The sequence below is a fragment of the Macrobrachium rosenbergii genome, chromosome 20 (assembly GCF_040412425.1).
Source record: "Macrobrachium rosenbergii isolate ZJJX-2024 chromosome 20, ASM4041242v1, whole genome shotgun sequence".
NCBI lineage: Eukaryota > Metazoa > Arthropoda > Malacostraca > Decapoda > Palaemonidae > Macrobrachium > Macrobrachium rosenbergii.
Window position 1 is genome coordinate 42,295,001 of NC_089760.1, and position 17,500 is coordinate 42,312,500.

General features: G+C 34.6%; 1 protein-coding gene across 16 annotated transcripts in view; it reads right to left on the bottom strand.

Annotated features, from left to right (window-relative positions):
- The window catches only part of tei (teiresias), a 386,546-nt gene that overhangs the window by 60,687 nt on the left and 308,359 nt on the right, over positions 1–17,500 (bottom strand). For all 16 annotated transcript variants that reach the window (XM_067122672.1, XM_067122667.1, XM_067122663.1 and 13 more), the window contains one exon: positions 12,904–12,989. The gene's annotated coding sequence lies outside the window, so the exon portion shown is untranslated. The remainder of the gene's footprint in view (positions 1–12,903; positions 12,990–17,500) is intronic.

Sequence of the window (17,500 nt, forward strand, 5' to 3'; positions counted from 1 at the left end):
TGTATAGCCTACCTAGGTGGTGATGGGAAATACAAACAGACAAACCAATTGAAATTTTCGTTTTTACGTCACCTTTTCCTTCGATGTTCTGGGTTTATTCTCATTTTTCACCTGACGCTTCACCTTTTCTTCTGGCGCTGCCAGAAGTATGATTAACGTACAACAGTAAATCCCCTATAGCTTTAATTTTTTATCAGAATTTATGTGAATTTCGATCATAATTTATGCTAATGTAATCAATAAAAGTGTTTGTTTGTTTGTATATTAAGGAAAAGAATCCACTCTGTTGGTGTAGCTAACAGTCTCAGCGCATTTTCTAAGTCTGTCTCATTAAGTAGATTTTAAAAATATTACGATAAAATGTGGAAATAATATAATATCAATACAAGGAAACAGGTAGAAGGGGCCCTAATCCATATACATGCTCTTGAATCATTGCGTTAAGGACCTTCAATACTAATTTTTCAGTGAAGTGGGTGACACTTAAACTCACAGTATTTCAAATTATACGTTAAAAACTGTATTTTAGATTATACATTCAAGTATGAAAACTCAGCAAATACTCCTGCGATTTCCTCCATCTCTCATACACAAGCACAGGACGAGGTTGATTTGCAACAGAATCCTGATGCTGAACTAAGAGGACCAACTTCCAATCTGCAACTCATAATCAACATCGGAATGGCCAATCATCTCTTTAGAGACCGCTCAGATGATTGGAGAATTACCCTAAGGCCGGTCATCTCTTTGGAGACCGCTGAGATGATTGGTGAGTTACCCTATTTACAAATATTAACTCCTAGCGATTTCCTTCTTGTTTTGTTGGAAACCAGCTCTTGTGAAAAAGGTTAAGATTTCTTTACATTTAGTACATTTAATGTCCTAAAACCGACCTGTGGCCAAAGCCTGGGTATCGTAATTAAGCCTATGTCATAAAGACAATGCACAGGCAATCTAGGCTGAGTTACGATGCGGAATAGGTTGAGGAAGAGAGCATTAGACATCAATTCTAGGACTGTGGTGGAAGCTAGAATTTCAAGTCAGTGGTCCCTGTGGACTTGTTCTGCGTGAATAGGATTCATTCTGAATAATAATAATAATAATAATAATAATAATATAATAATAATAATAATAATAATAATAATAATAATAATAATAATGAGAAAAAATTGACAAGTATCAAGACCTGAAAATCGAAATAAGAAGGATATGAAATATGCCGGTGGAAATTGTACCCATAATCATAGGAACACAAGGCACGATCCCAAGATCCCTCAAAAGGAACCTGGAAAAACTAGATGCCGAAGTAGCTCCAGGAGTCATGCAAAAGACTGTGCTACTAGAAAAAGCGCACATAATGAGACAAGTGATGGACCCCCAAGGGGGCAGGATGCAACCCGGAACCCCACACTATAAAAACCACCCAGTCGAATAGGTTGACTGTGATAGACGACAAAAAAAAAATTAAATAAAAAATTAAAAAAAAAAATAATAACAGAGTATTTTCGGGAAGTTTATGGCCATACCACCTACATAATTCCTTGTAGCTCCTTCGGGCATCAGTACCGAATCTCGTGCTCTCGAATTTGTTTGAAAGGAGTTGAAAGCAAGAAAAAAAGATTTAAAAAATAACAAAAATAAAAAACTCAGAAACGACTCGGAATTCCTGTAAGGGCCGACGTGAGGAAGCAAAACAAACATGCAAAAAAAAGGGGGGGAGGGAGCTAACTTCAGCTCTAACCAAAGGAAACTGAAAACCTGGAAGTTAGGGCGGAACTGGCCCGTCCCCGCCGCCCCCAAAAAAAAAAAACCATACTTCTCCTCCTTTCCAGGAAGATTCTCGGGAAGAACTTTTCCAATCAAAATGTGTCATTAGCAAAGAAACGAGGAGTTTCATACAAGATATACGAAGAGTTACCAAAAGGACGAAAGCCAACGGGAACTTTGGACATGGAAAGCCTTATCAGCTATAGATACATGATGCTTATTAACTAATATTTCATATTTCTGATTTATGAAATGTTAATCTTCAGTATTTCTGGTTTGTGAAATTACTAAGTTAATTATCATTTTTCGGATTCGTGATTGTAATTTTTAATACTTTAAATTTATTCGTCCTCATACTAAACCGTATTTCCATGGTAGATCCACTATGGTGCTGAGAGAGAGAGAGAGAGAGAGAGAGAGAGAGAGAGAGAGAGAGAGAGAGAGAGAGAGAGAGAGACTGTTATCCCGTAATAATTATATTTTCAGTCTCTTTTTTTACTTAAAAGGTACATGTATAACTCAAAATAGCATTTCTTTCTCTACCCCCTTAGAGAGAGAGAGAGAGAGAGAGAGAGAGAGAGAGAGAGAATGCCAAAAAAACTGCACAAAATACTATTAAAATCTCGATTTTAGTACTTGTAAGGAAAGCAAATAAATAGCCGGACCTCTTAATCCTCTGTCAATTAAAATACCCCATTTATCAAAAGACTTCCTATTCCTTACGAGGACCATAAAGAAAGCATTCAACTGTACGCTACCATTCAACACAGGAATAATACAAGTAAAGAATGCGGTGAAGTTTCCTAAGCGCAATCGAGTTTTCTGTACACCGTATAATCAAGGCCACCGAAAACAGGTCTGTCTTTCGGTGATCTCGGTATAATGCTGTATGAGCTGCGGCCCATGAAACTTGAACCACGGCCCGGTGGTGGTCTATCCTACATCGTTGCCAGAAGCACGATTATGGCTAACTTTAACCTTAAATAAAATAAAAACTACTGAGGCTAGAGGGATGCAGTTTGTTATGTTTGATGACTGGAGGGTGGATAATCAACATACCAAATTGCAGCCCTCTAGCCTCAGTAGTTTTTAAAATCTGAGGGCGGACAGACAAAGCCGGCACAACAGTATTCTCTTACAGAAAACTAAAGAGTCCTCTACCAAACTGCGCGAACGTAGGATTCCCATCGCTGCCAAACTGCAGGACGCCATGCAAAACAACATAATATCCTTCGCCCGTCTAGGAGCTGACATCAAACAGGATATGTGTATGTACATGTATCAATGTTAATCCGAATTCCCATTCCTGGAAATACAGCGGTATTCCATTTCGAGAATATGAGACATTTCTCTTCATCCACGGTCTGTTGCTGTGGCGAATGTAGTGTGGGTCTGTCCGGCCCCCAGTTCTCTGTAACTCCATTAGAGGGCCATTTAGTCTGCAGTCCGCCCAAGGGTAGAGCCCGTCCCCAGTGGGTCTTGCTGCTGACTTATCGCACTCTATAAATATCTAGAGAGAGAGAGAGAGAGAGAGAGAGAGAGAGAGAGAGAGAGAGAGAGAGAGAGAGAGAGAGAAACTGTTGTAATTTCATTTTTAGTCTCTGGTACAACTATAATTCAACCTATCATTCCTTACTCTTTTTTTCTTTTTAGAGAGAGAGAGAGAGAGAGAGAGAGAGAGAGAGAGAGAGAGAGAGAGAGAGAGAGAGAGGAGATAGGGGGGCTGTAATCATGTTATAATTTCACTTTCAGTCTCTCCTGTAATTGCACGGTATAAGCATATTTCAAAAGTATCATTCCTTTCCATGCTTTTTTGTTTACCTATAGTGAATATTTTTCACTTGCAAACCGTACATAAAATTACGAACGTATGAACACGCATTCATCATGAAGGAAGACTGTAATGAAAAACTCTATAACAGCTTGCAAAATTGGACTTTCATAAAACCTCAGCCTATTATTATTATACTTCCATGGAGATTTTCCATTTTAATCATTCACTCTTAAAGAATCCCCGACGAAATGGATTTTTGCGCGAGATTCTATTTATTTATAGAACTATTTCATTTTTTAAAATTCATAATTTATATAGTAATGCACTGAACTAAATTAAATATAAGTATAATTCTTCAAATTACCAGAGAGAAAATAATATTACCAGAGAGAAAATAATAAAACGAGCAACAGAACTTTAGCAAAACTAATTATTACAACTAATGAGCTTTGTGTCGAGGAAAAGGTTCATTACCCGCAAATAATACCTTCTGATGTTTCTCTGTACTGAAACTAACATCATCGAAGAAGAAGACTGTACGATTTTATTTAGCATATTTTTCTGTTTTACTCAATTTTTATTTTATTACGTATTTATATTTATCTTTCTTTGCTTAATTTTATTCATTTTGATTTATATGTAGTTTTACCTCTGCTGCTGCTGACGCCTCCACCTGAATTTCAGGTGTATCGGTTTTATTTTCTATTCTCTCTTATTTTATTTATTTACCACCTTTTCCAGTAACTCTGCAGGCTGAGTTCTCCTTGGAGCCCTGTGGGTTTATATTCTGTTGACTCTGTCCATAAAGGTTTTCAGCTGAGGATTTAAAGAGACAAAGATGGAATAGTGATGCATTCATTAGGACAAATGTTATAATGTGTCTTCCAATGAAACTGGATGGTACAAAACTACCCTCAAAATTGTATAAGTTGCTAGAGAATTCGGCTATAAATTAAGGTCCCTAATATAAACAGCAAAAATATGTCGATCTAGTAGCGGTACATTGCTCCATAACATGAATTTCCTAGGAATTGTAATTGGAGCCACCGTATGTTAGAAATAACAGCTTTATCCTAGTAATATATATATATATATATATATATATATATATATATATATATATATATATATATATATATATATATATATATATATATACATACATACATACATACATATATACATATATATATATATATATATATATATATATATATATATATATATATATATATATATATATAGAGAGAGAGAGAGAGAGAGAGAGAGAGAGAGAGAGAGAGAGAGAGAGAGAGAGAGAGAGAGAGAGAGAGAGAGAGGCTTTCTTTACTAATGACATAAAAAAATTGTTTTACTAATTAGATCCCACGCAAAAACAGTTAACCACTAGCCTTGACAGAGCTCTTCTTTGGGTGAGTCGGTAGAGCTGCGGACTGTCACTCGATGGGCCGGAGTTCAATTCCCCGGCCGGCTGATGAAGAGTTAGAGGAATTTATTTCTGGTGATAGAAATTCATTTCTCGCTATAATGTGGTTCGGATTCCACAATAAGCTGTAGGTCCCGTTGCTAAGTAACCAATTGGTTCTTAGCCACGTAAAATAAGTCTAGTCCTTCGGGCCAGCCCTAGGAGAGCTGTTAATCAGCTCAGTGGTCTGGTAAAACTAAGGTATACTTCACTTAACTAGCCTTGACTAAACTGACTAAATGTTATATTAACTGGGAAAAAATTTGAAAACTACCTTGAGAAACATATTTCACACACTCAAGCATGAAATAAATGATGTACTACATTTCATATCCACATCACTCCAAGAATAGTTCATCTGCATTTAAAAAAATGCTGGTAGGCGTCACAACATGCTATATATAATACAATAAATTCCTACCGATATTCCAAGGGAAAAAGTTTCCAGACACAATTTCGCAAGAAAAAAAATATGCAGCAGAGTGGGTGGTGTATTGGCCATTAACGTGTCCAGGAAAATGTCCAGGAAAATATTTTTAGGGGGCAGGAAAATGTTCGCGGCAGGTACAGTGATTAAGAATAAAATACGAAGCCATCGGGCCTACAATCGTCTGACCAAACGCCATGCCTTGACACTTTCCGTGGCAGTATTTATCAGAGAATTCTATTAAAGAATTGAGTCTGCAAAAAAGGATTTTGCAAATAACGGGAGTTTGCAAAAAAGGAGTTTGCAAAAAAATTGCAAAAAAGGGGTTTCTAAAAAAAAGTGTTGCAAAAATACGCAGTTTGCAATACAATAAAAGTTTGCAGAAAAGAGAGTTTGCAAAAAAGGGAGTTTGCAAAAAAGGGAGTTTGCAAAAATAGGGAGTTTGCAAAAATAGGGAGTTTGAAAATACAGGGCGTTTGCAAAAAAGGGAGCTTGCAAAAATACGGAGTTTGCAAATAAAGTTAGTTTGCAAAAATAGGGAGTTTGCACATACAGGGTTTGCAAAAAGGGACCTTGCAAATATATGGAATTTGCAAAAGTAGGGATGGAAACACAGGGAGGTTGCAAAAAAGAGATTTTGCAAAAATTGGAGTTTGCAAAAAAGGACTTTGAAAAAAAGGAGTTTGCAAAAAGGGGAGTTTGCAAAAGTAGGGAGCTTGAAAAAACGGGAGTTTGCAAAAAAGGAGTTTCAAAAATATGGAGTTTAAAAAAAGGGAGTTTGCAAAAGAGTGGGTTTGTAAAAGTAGGGTTTGTAAAACAGGGAGTTTGCAAAAATGGGAGTTTGCAAAAGTGAAGTTTGCAAAAACTGAAGTTTTCAACAGGGAGTTTGCAAAAAAGTTTGTAAAATAAATAAAATAAGGATTCTGAAAAAATAGGGAGTCTACAAAAAAAGGGAATTTATAAAATAAGAGTTTACAAAATAGGGAGCTTGCAAAAAATATATATATATATAGTTTATTAAATAAGGGAATTTGCAGAAAAGGGAACGAACTTCCACCGCAACACAAAAATCAATTATGTGCAAAGCAATAATCTAATCACGAACACTTCCAATCAGGATTAACCGAACCATTTTTGCGCCCTGGCCTGATTAAAGTTCGGGTTTCTTTTTGACAATGAAAAACAGAAGCGGAGGGGTCTAGACAAAGCTCCCAATCCCCCTCATTTTCAGAGGGAACGAAGGTAAATCGGGGGTTTTGTCCGCTAAAGCGATGACAAAAGGGATGATTCGCAGTCATATTTCAGGAAGGAAATGTTTAGGGAGTCCCAGAATTTCTAATTCAGGAAAGGTCAAGATGGAACGACCCCACCGGTAATAATTGGTGTTGTTCCTAAATCTGGAATTCTGTTTTTGCCTTTTTTTTCACAGAGGAAATAAAACTAAAATGACCAATCAATATTTTTGTCATTTGCGATTTTGAATTGCTAAAATACATCTAAAGCCACAAAACTGATTATGCACACTGAAAGGTTTCCTGTCATTTTAAGTTGTATAAAGCTATTGGTAAAAAAACAAACCAAATAGTTAATTTTAAGCTGTATAGAGCTATTGGTAAAAAAAAAAAAAATTTCATTTTAAGTTGTATAGAGCTATTGGTAAAAAAAACAGATATTTAATTTTAAGCAGTATACAGCTATTGGTAAAAAAAAAAGTATTTAATTTTAAGCTGTATACAGCTACTGGTAAAAAGAAAAAAATAAATATTTCATTTTAAGCTGTACACAGCTATTGGCAAAAAAAAATATAATGATATTTAAAAGAAATAAAACACATACTGTTGCATCTTTCTTATACATGCAATTAGTTTTGCATCCCTAATCATGAATAATCATCCTAATCCGTTCCTCATACATTAATAATTAGCCCCATCTATTCTTGTTGAAGGTGCAACGACTGAGCAAGCATACAAGCAACGTGTTGATGGGCCACACCCGTTTTGCTAAAAATGATTGACATTATGACCTGTGGAATGAGAATTGTCAAATTCTGAGAAGTGACTTCAAATGGAAATTCCATTCATACCCAAACTTCGAAACCATAAATACCAGATAAAAGCATACACAATTTCTCTCTCTCTCTCTCTCTCTCTCTCTCTCTCTCTCTCTCTCTCTCTCTCTCATAATTACATTATAAGGGAATATGGAAATTTAAATAGTTATTCTGCTATTATGAGAGCGCTATCAACTATATCATACTTTTAATCTGCATTTCACTGTGCACTGCCAGTCCAATTATAAGCATCATAATTGACAATTTTGCATGAACTGGATTCTAGATAACAAAATGAGAGATTGGATTCTCCTCTCCATTTCTCTGCAGTGATTCGACTCTGTCGCTGAAAGCAAATACAATTCATCTACTACGAAGATAAATAAATCAACAAAGAACAGAAGATGTATTATAGTTTCACAAAACAGATGGACAGAAGAAAGATAGATAGATCTATTGACCACAAAATTACAATATTTCCATAATCGCAAAAGATTCAGGAAAATTAATCTCCAACAAAATGGTAAATACACAAAGAACAGAAGATGAATTATCGTTTCACAATACAGATAGACAGACAAATAGATAGATAGACAGAGAGAGATTTATTGACGACAAAATTACAGTCCCCCATAATCACAAAAGATTCAGAATCGCAATATTTCCATATCTGGCAACTTTGGAAAACTGGGATGCTCTCCACAAAAAAAAGGAAAATGATAAACATGGCATGTAATGACATAACTAATATTTAATAAAAATGATGGTAAAATTATGACTGAATATGATATTAAACTACATAGCAAGCACAAAAATTCAAATGAACAACATATTCGTCGAAAGCTTGATTTTCAAGTCAGGGGCCCCTGTGGGCTTGAATAATATAATAATAATAATAATAATAATAATAATAATAATAATAATAATAATAATAATAATAATAATAATAATAATAATGCAAATCTTCTTCACAATCCGGTGAATATGTTTATAAAATACAAAATCACATTTATGTAAAACTGTGTATTTACAAATAATAAAATGAATTCAGGAGCTTTCGAGAGCCTGCTCAGCTCCTTCTTCAGCTAGAAATGAAGAAGGGAGCTGAGCAGGCCTCGAAAGCTCCTGGAATTCATTTTATTATTTGAAAATAAAGTACTTTTACATAAATGTGGATTTTGTTTAATAATTAATAATAATAATAATAATAATAATAATAATAATAATAATAATAATAATAATAATAATACTGACTTAGCTTCGTTACACCCACAAAGGGACAAATAGATGCATAACTATCCCAGCCACACAAAGAACAAAGCACATATTCAATTACCGCAAGAATCTTGGAATGAAAAAAAAATAAACTCTGAGTTCTAACAAGGAAACAAAGCACAAACAAAGGAGGGAACACCAAGCAGGAAGCCCACCAACCTCTTAATCTACCTTGGCAGGGACCAAAATATATAAAGGGGGTCATTAGCCGAGCAGAAGTGATAGAACTTGAAGCAATTACATCCACCTCCATTAGATCCTCATCGCCACATTTAGTACGTTAAGTGTGTGTGTGTGTGTGTGTGTGTGTGTGTGTGTGTGTGTGTGTGTGTGTGTGTGTGTGTGTGTGTGTGTGTCAAAGGTCTAAAATGAGGGAGATAGGGGATTTCCAAGCAGGAAAGGAGGGATTGCTCGTTTAATCCTTTTTTAGTCCTCTGTAAAAGAAAACTATTGTGCCGGCTTTGTCTGTCCGTCCGCACTTTTTCTGTCCGTCCTCAGATCTTAAAAACTACTGAGGTTAGAGGGCTGCAAGTTGGTATGTTGATCATCTACCCTCCAATCATCAAACAAACCAAATTGCAGCCCTCTAGCCTCAGTAGTTTTTATTTAAGGTTAAAGTTAGCCATAATCGTGCTTCTGGCAACGATATAGGATAGGCCAGTACCGTGCCGTTGTTAAAGTTTCATACAGCGTTATGTCAAGACCACCGAAAGATAGATCTATTTTCGGTGGCCTTGATTATACGCTGTAGCGGCTGTACAGAAACCTCGATTGCGCCGAAGAAACTTCGGTGCATTTTTTACTTGTTTTTAATGATGTTAGTAAGTTGCCTACCCTGCAGTTTTTTTTTTACTATCTATTTACATATTTTTCTTTCAAGGAATGACGCTTCTATATAAAATTGTTACATTTACCCTATGCAGAAAGAAAGTTGACTAGTTAGTGTTATTTCTCCTAAGTACAAAGTGGGTGTATATGTATATATGTATATGTATACATAAATACACATACACACACGTGTATATACATTATATATACATGTGTATATATATACATACATTATATATATACATATATATATATAATATAACTGAATCACGAAAATATGGAACGTGATGAATATATAAATAAAGATAAAATCCACGAAGGAAACGGAAACACAGGAGTGCTGCGAGGCCTTTCGACACTAGTCCTTTAGTTAGCAGACTGAAGGAATATAAAACTTACAAAGAAAGCTCATATAAATGACAGAAGGGGATTATAAAGGAAACATATGTACCTGGAATCCAACACAATCCAAAACAGGATTAAATACTTAAGAGGTTTTTACAAAGGATTAAGATCAACCGTTCAGGAGCAGGGACAGGACAATTAAAAGATTATACAGGTTCGTGACTGACCCCCTAAAAATTTTTTTAGTACAACACAATAATTCTCTTTATTTATTTATTTATTTATTTATTTATTTATTTATTTATTTATTTATTTACTTATTTATTTATTTTTTTGCAGACAATAATAACTTTTTGTAAGATGAACATTTAAAAAAAAATTATATTAAACATACGGATATACAGAAAATATATATCAAGTAGCTGAAAGTTCAGTGATTGCCAGAACGAAAGATTTCTCTTCAAGAAATCTATTGGAGTCCGCTATTATCCAGCTTACTTCCAGTTGTAATTTTAATCTTAGCCCTGGCATGTATTATTTGGACCCCTGTATTAGAAAAATGTTCAAGAATGACCTAAAAGATAAAATCACTGACTTGATTACAAGGTAGCTACTTGATATATATTTTCTGTATATCCGTATGTTTAATATAATTTTTTTTTTGTAAAAATGTTCATCTTACAAAAAGTTATTATTGTTTACAAAAAAAAATTAATAAATAAATAAATAAATAAATAAAGAGAATTATTGTGTTGTACTAAAAAAATTTTTAGGTGGTCAGTCACGAACCTGTATAATCTTTTAATTGTCCTGTCCCTGCTCCTGAACGGTTGATCTTAATCCTTTGTAAAAACCTCTTAAGTATTTAATCCTGTTTTGGCAGTTGTACTAATTCTTCAATTGTGTTGGATTCCAGGTACATATGTTTCCTTTATAATCCCCTTCTGTCATTTATATGAGCTTTCTTTGTAAACATACTTTTATATTCCTTCAGTCTGCTAAGTAAAGGACTAGTGTCGAAAGGCCTCGCAGCACTCCAGTGTTTCCGTTTCCTTCTGTGGATTTTATCTTTATTTATATATATATATAAATACAAACACACACACACACACACTATATATATATATATATATATATATATATATATATATATATATATATATATATATATATATATATATATATAATTTATATACCCACACATATCTACAAATTATACTTATTCGTTTTCAGAGAGAGAGAGAGAGAGAGAGAGAGAGAGAGAGAGAGAGAGAGAGAGAGAGAGAGAGAGAGAGAGAGAGAGAGAGCTGCTCAAAATTGAAAAGAACTGGTTAACAAAACTCCATGAAAGTAATATATAATAAATAGAAGCGCAACCGATACTATTTGGGAATGCTATAATCAAAACATGTATAAAAGCAAAGATATTTTGATTACGCAGAACCAATATCCATTTTGGGCTGGTTAGGGGATAACCATAAGCCCATTGGGGTAATAAGAGAGAGAGAATGAGAGTGAACTCTCTCTCTCTCTCGCTCTCTCTCTCTCTCTGAAAAAGAATATTCAACTCTACCACAACCGCTTGATGCTATTTTCTAGGGCAAAATGAACCGAGAATCATATTCATAAATTATGTGTTTCAAATCAGTGGCAAATCAAATATATTGCAATTCTGCATTCATATTCGTGATCACTGGGCCTAAAATATTGCATTATACCCAATTTGGAGTAAAAGTCTAATTTGACCCCCCCAAAATTCACTACGGCTAAATATAGCTTTCTTGGTTTTGGCTAATTTTTATTCCATTTACCCAAGTAGTCTTCAGATTTGATTTTTCAATGACATACATATCAATACAGCCACTCCAAAAGTGTTTAGCAGCTGATTTAGATGTTATTTTCTTCAATTTCAGTTAACTGGACTAATATCCTAGTTCGACCTTCATTATTAATATTATTAATATTATTATTATTATTATTATTATTATTATTATTATTATTATTATTATTATTATTATTATAAGATAAACCCCTATTGATATGGAACAGGCCCACAGGAACCACTGACTTCTTGATATACAAGCTTCCAAAGAATATGATGTTCAAGTGAAAGAAGTTACTGAATACAATATGAAATACCGAAAGAAGAGATCATTTATTAGAAAAGTAAATAAAAAAAAGACAAATGAATAAATTAATAAATAAACAAATAAAAATATAATAAATGATTAAAATACACGGTGAACTGTTTTAGGGTAGTAATGCATTGCATCTTCTCTAGAATTTTCGAGGTTCAGGTCATCAAGTAAGAACTTCATTTGATAACTCATTCCTTTTCAACAGCCTCTGAGCCGGAACCAACAAAAGTATGAATGGGGTTCATATTCTAAACAATAATAATAATAATAATAATAATAATAATAATAATAATAATAATAATAATAATAATAATAATAATCTTTGGAATCTTGAATTTCAAGTCAATGGCCCCTGTGGTGGCCTTGTTCCATATGAATGGGGTTCATATTCTGAATAATAATAATAATAATAATAATAATAATAATAATAATAATAATAATAATAATAATAATAATCTTTGGAAGCTTGAATTTCAAGTCAGTGGCCCCTGTGATGGCCTTGTTCCGTATGAATGGGGTTCATATTCTAAACAATAATAATAATAATAATAATAATAATAATAATAATAATAATAATAATAATCTTTGGAAGCTTGAATTTCAAGTCAATGGCCCCTGTGGTGGCCTTGTTCCATATGAATGGGGGTTCATATTCTGAATAATAATAATAATAATAATAATAATAATAATAATAATAATAATAATAATAATAATAATAATCTTTGGAAGCTTGAATTTCAAGTCAATGGCCCCTGTGGTGGGCTTGTTCATATGAATAGGGTTCATCTTCTGAAAAATAATAACAATGATTCTATTAAGTGGGCGTTTCCTTACCTTAAGTGTCCATGTCCTTTGTCGACCGCCACTTGGTGGACGTATCCACTCTCGATTAAGTGCTCCTGGAGCTAGCTTGATTCATCCTGTAGAGAAAGTACAGAAAATGTAAATAAAATCCTCCATTTCACTGACTGGTTGATACTTAAAGCTACAGGTCGAATCAAGGCCAAGAGAAAGAGGTCTGCTCACTTCCCCCCAAAATCCCCCATGTAGGCGGAGCCTTGTCTACCTCCTTATTGCGTCAGCAGGTGAATTGCCGTAATGAGCAGGTAGTACCTCCAAGATACGTCATCGCCTACGTAGTTATCCCAGGTGGGAGGCGACTCCACCCAATTGGGTAGATCTTGTCTCTCTTGGCCTTGGGTTGAATAATACAGTCAAAAGTTGACAATATCGGACAATAGGTACTTGAAGCTACAGGTTGAATATTACAGTTAAAACTTCACAATAATATCTGAGAATAGGTACTTAAAGCTGCAGGTTAAATATTACTGTCAAAAGTTGACAATAATATTGGAGAACGGGTACTGAAAGCTACAGGCTAAATATTACAGTCAAACTTCACAGTAATATCGGATAATAGGTACTAAAAGCTACAGGCTAAATATTACAATGAAAACTTCACAGTAATATCGGATAATAGGTAGTGAAAGCTACATGTTGAATAATACAGTCAAAAGTTGACAATAATATCTGACAACTGGTACTGAAAGCTACAGGCTAAATATTGCAGTCAAAACTTCAAAATAATATCAATAGATACTATCTATAAAATACAAAAAAGGTTTGTTGATGTGGAATTCAACTGATCTTACCAACTGCACATGTCTGCCTCGTTTCCAGTTCAAAGAAATTCATTCAGTCACGATTTAATGATACCTAATATATTATAGTGAGATGGTCCAATAACCTACATTATAACAAAGCAACATCTACTTTTTCAATTTGATCATACCAGCTGCAATTGCCTAGCTCGTTTTCAGTTCGGAGAAATTCATTCAATCGCGATATAATGATACTCAGTGCATTATAATTGGATGGTTCAGTTACCTACATTATAACAAAGCAACATACATCGCTTCAATGTGATAGGATTCAATCTCGATTTGTACAAAAGAAACTTATTCTCGGGAACCCAATCTTGTTATTTATCTCGATACAGCTGTCAGTTCAACCTGAGTTTTTAGCTTTCTGAAAAGAAAACTATTGTGCCGGCTTTGTCTGTCCATTCGTCCTTTATTCTGTTCCTCACTTTTTTCTGTCCGCAGTTTTTATGTCCGCCCTCAGATCTTAAAAACAACTGAGGCTAAAGGGCTGCAAATTGGAATGTTGATCATCCACCTTCCAATCATCAAACATACCAAATCGCAGCCCTCTAGCCTCAGTATTTTTATTTTATTTAAAGTTAGAGTTAGCCATAATCGTGCTTCCGGCAACGATATAGGATAGGCCACCATCAGGCCGTGGTTGAAGTTTCATGGGCCGCGGCTCATACAGTATTATATACCGAGACCACCGTAAGATAGATCTATTTTCGGTGGCTTTGATTATACGATGTAGCGGCTGTACAGAAAGCTCGATTGGGCCGAAGAAATTTCAGCGCATGTTTTACCTGTTTTTTTTTTTTTTTTTTTTTTTTTTTGTTAACATCCACATGCCTGCCAGAGTTCAGTTCCAGAAATCTGTCTCGGTGATGGTATAGACCCCTTTGATGTGTGACGCCGTTATGAAATGAGTATAGATTCTTATCTAATCAAATTCAGTTTTCTTTACTCTGGCGTCTAACTGCTTTGAGCTGTCTTCATTTTTTTTTAAATCACAGAATGGCTTATTTAACTTTCTACATTTTACATGATGCTTTTTTGAAAAGACTTTTATATGATTTGAAAAAAAAAAAAAAAAAAAAAAAAAAAAATATATATATATATATATATATATATATATATATATATATATATATATATATATATATATATATATATATATATATATATATATATATATATATATATATATATATATATATATATATATATATATACTATGCATATATCGGTATATCTTGCCCACAGTCAAGAACAAACAAGAGCAAATACTCTGTGGAAAACTTTATTTTTCTTCTTATCCACTTACAAGCGAATTTCTAAGCGCAGGGAAAAGGAGAGCTATTTATAAACATTACAGCAACCTGTACTTCGGGGAATCGGTAGCTAGAATATCGAGAGAGAGAGAGAGAGAGAGAGAGAGAGAGAGAGAGAGAGAGAGAGAGAGAGAGAGAGAGAGAATGCTAAAGTGGAAAAAAAAAACTTTAATTTTCAGCCCGCGCCTCAGCAATATTTGCTTTGATGCAATTTCACACACTCTCTCTCTTTCTCTCCCCCCCCCCACCCTCCCTGTGCGTGTGTGTATGTATGTGTGTGTGTGCAAAGGGCATTACAGTATACCAAATATATAATATAGCCATTTTGATCAACAGCACTCAAACGCAATGCATTACTACTCTACAACAATTCTCCTTGTATTTTAATAATTTTCTTCACGTTTTTAACAATTTATTAGTTAATTTCTTTTTACAATGCTGAGCTCTCTCTCTCTCTCTCTCTCTCTCTCTCTCTCTCTCTCTCTCTCACTACAACCTCTATTTCTCCTAACCATATACAAACTCTTAATTAGTAAGAGAAATTTCTGGACAGAGAAAGCAAGAAGGTAAAAACGCAAAGTACCCAGAAGACCGGAAGAAGAAAAAAAAAAAGTACAGCGAAAGCCAGAAAGAAACAATAACTAAAAGTATACGAAAGACAACAAAGGCATAAAGAAAAGAACATTCTCTTAAGGGGCAGCTTCCCACCAAATATTGTGACAGATAACGCAATTAAGATGGTCGCTAACGACCAATTAGACGACGGACGGTCGCTGTTACTGCTTCCAGATGAGGCGCAGCAATTAAGGAGGACGTCGAGAGGGAGGAGATGAAAGGTTCCATAACCCCCAACCGCACTCCACCACTCTCCAACCCCCACCAACACCACCTCTTTCCTTACAACAAAGGCATACCACCAATCACGGATAATTTATAAGTACAATTTATCCTCATAACCAAAAGTGCTCTTCTGGAAGGCATCTATTGTCAAGGAGAGAGAGAGAGAGAGAGAGAGAGAGAGAGAGAGAGAGAGAGAGAGAGAGAGAGAGAGAGAGAATTTATCATTATTCACTATAAGTAGCACACCACAAAAGAAATTTCAAATATGAACTATATGCTACACTTCCTAAGAAAAGATAAAATAACTTCCTCCATAGTGATACTGCATTGGCTGACCATTCACATCTATGTACAAAAATCTATATAAAACTGACATCAGCATGTGCGCAGGCGCGCCAGGTTTATCTATATTTCCACAAACCTACATTATTCTATATGCCTGTTACATTACGCTCTTACCACTCCTACTCATTTCCATATTCCTTGCCACTTCAACGAACCTGTACAGAATCAGTCTTTTTTTCTTTTTCATATGTAACATCGACATTCAATTTTACAAAGGAAAGTTGGCTCAGCAATTAACACAAACTTTCCAACTTCAGCTTTAGACAAACTTCAAGTTTCCTCCCAATCCCAACTGCCACCCTTTCTCAACTTTGACACATTCTTCCTTGTCAATTTTTTTCCAAGTGTGAATATTGTTTGGAAACTAAGTATTTCCGATAATTGCGACCTTTGCCAAATACATTTCCACATGACTTTTTCATTCGCATTTATTCTAGGGAATTCGACACCTACCAAAAGAGGCCTCTCTTTCTTTGTTACATACTTTTGCATTTAAATCACCTAGCACAGCAAAACTTTCAACCAAGCACAGGTTCAGATATTATCCACTCAGTGCTACTCATATAAGCTTAGAGACAACATCTCCATAACTTTTATAACTTTCTACAGCAAACAGCATTATCAACATGGAGGGTAAATGTCATAGTGGAATTCTAGGTTATAATTCGAATTCAGTAAAAAGTAACTTTTAACCGCCTGTATATCCCACGTTGTGAACCCTACGATTGTTACAATATGAAATAGCATCAAGTGCTAACTATATATATATATATATATATATATATATATATATATATATATATATATATATATTTCATCAAGTGCTAACTATATATATATATATATATATATATATATATATATATATATATATATATATATGTATTTTTATATTGTACAGCAAAATGTGCAGCACCATAATCCACAATCATCATCAACAATCATCAATGGATCTCACTTACATGACCTCTTTCAATCAATGGCTTGAAAAAAGCAATCTCTCTCTCTCTCTCTCTCAAATGTGTTCTGAACACCGTGCCTTTTAAAGCCTTTTGTTTTTCTTTTCCTCAAGCCTTTCTCTCTTTAACCTCCTGCTCCCAAATTGCCTCCCAAATCCCGAGATGAAACAGCAACTGGAGACGGTGCGAAAGACAATTGTCTCCTTCCAGCGAGTAGCTGAAACTGGAGTCCAGCGGAGCAGCAGTCTTCCAGGTCCTCCTCTCGACAAAAGTTAAGCAATAACAGGGATCCCCAGTGTGCTGATGCAGT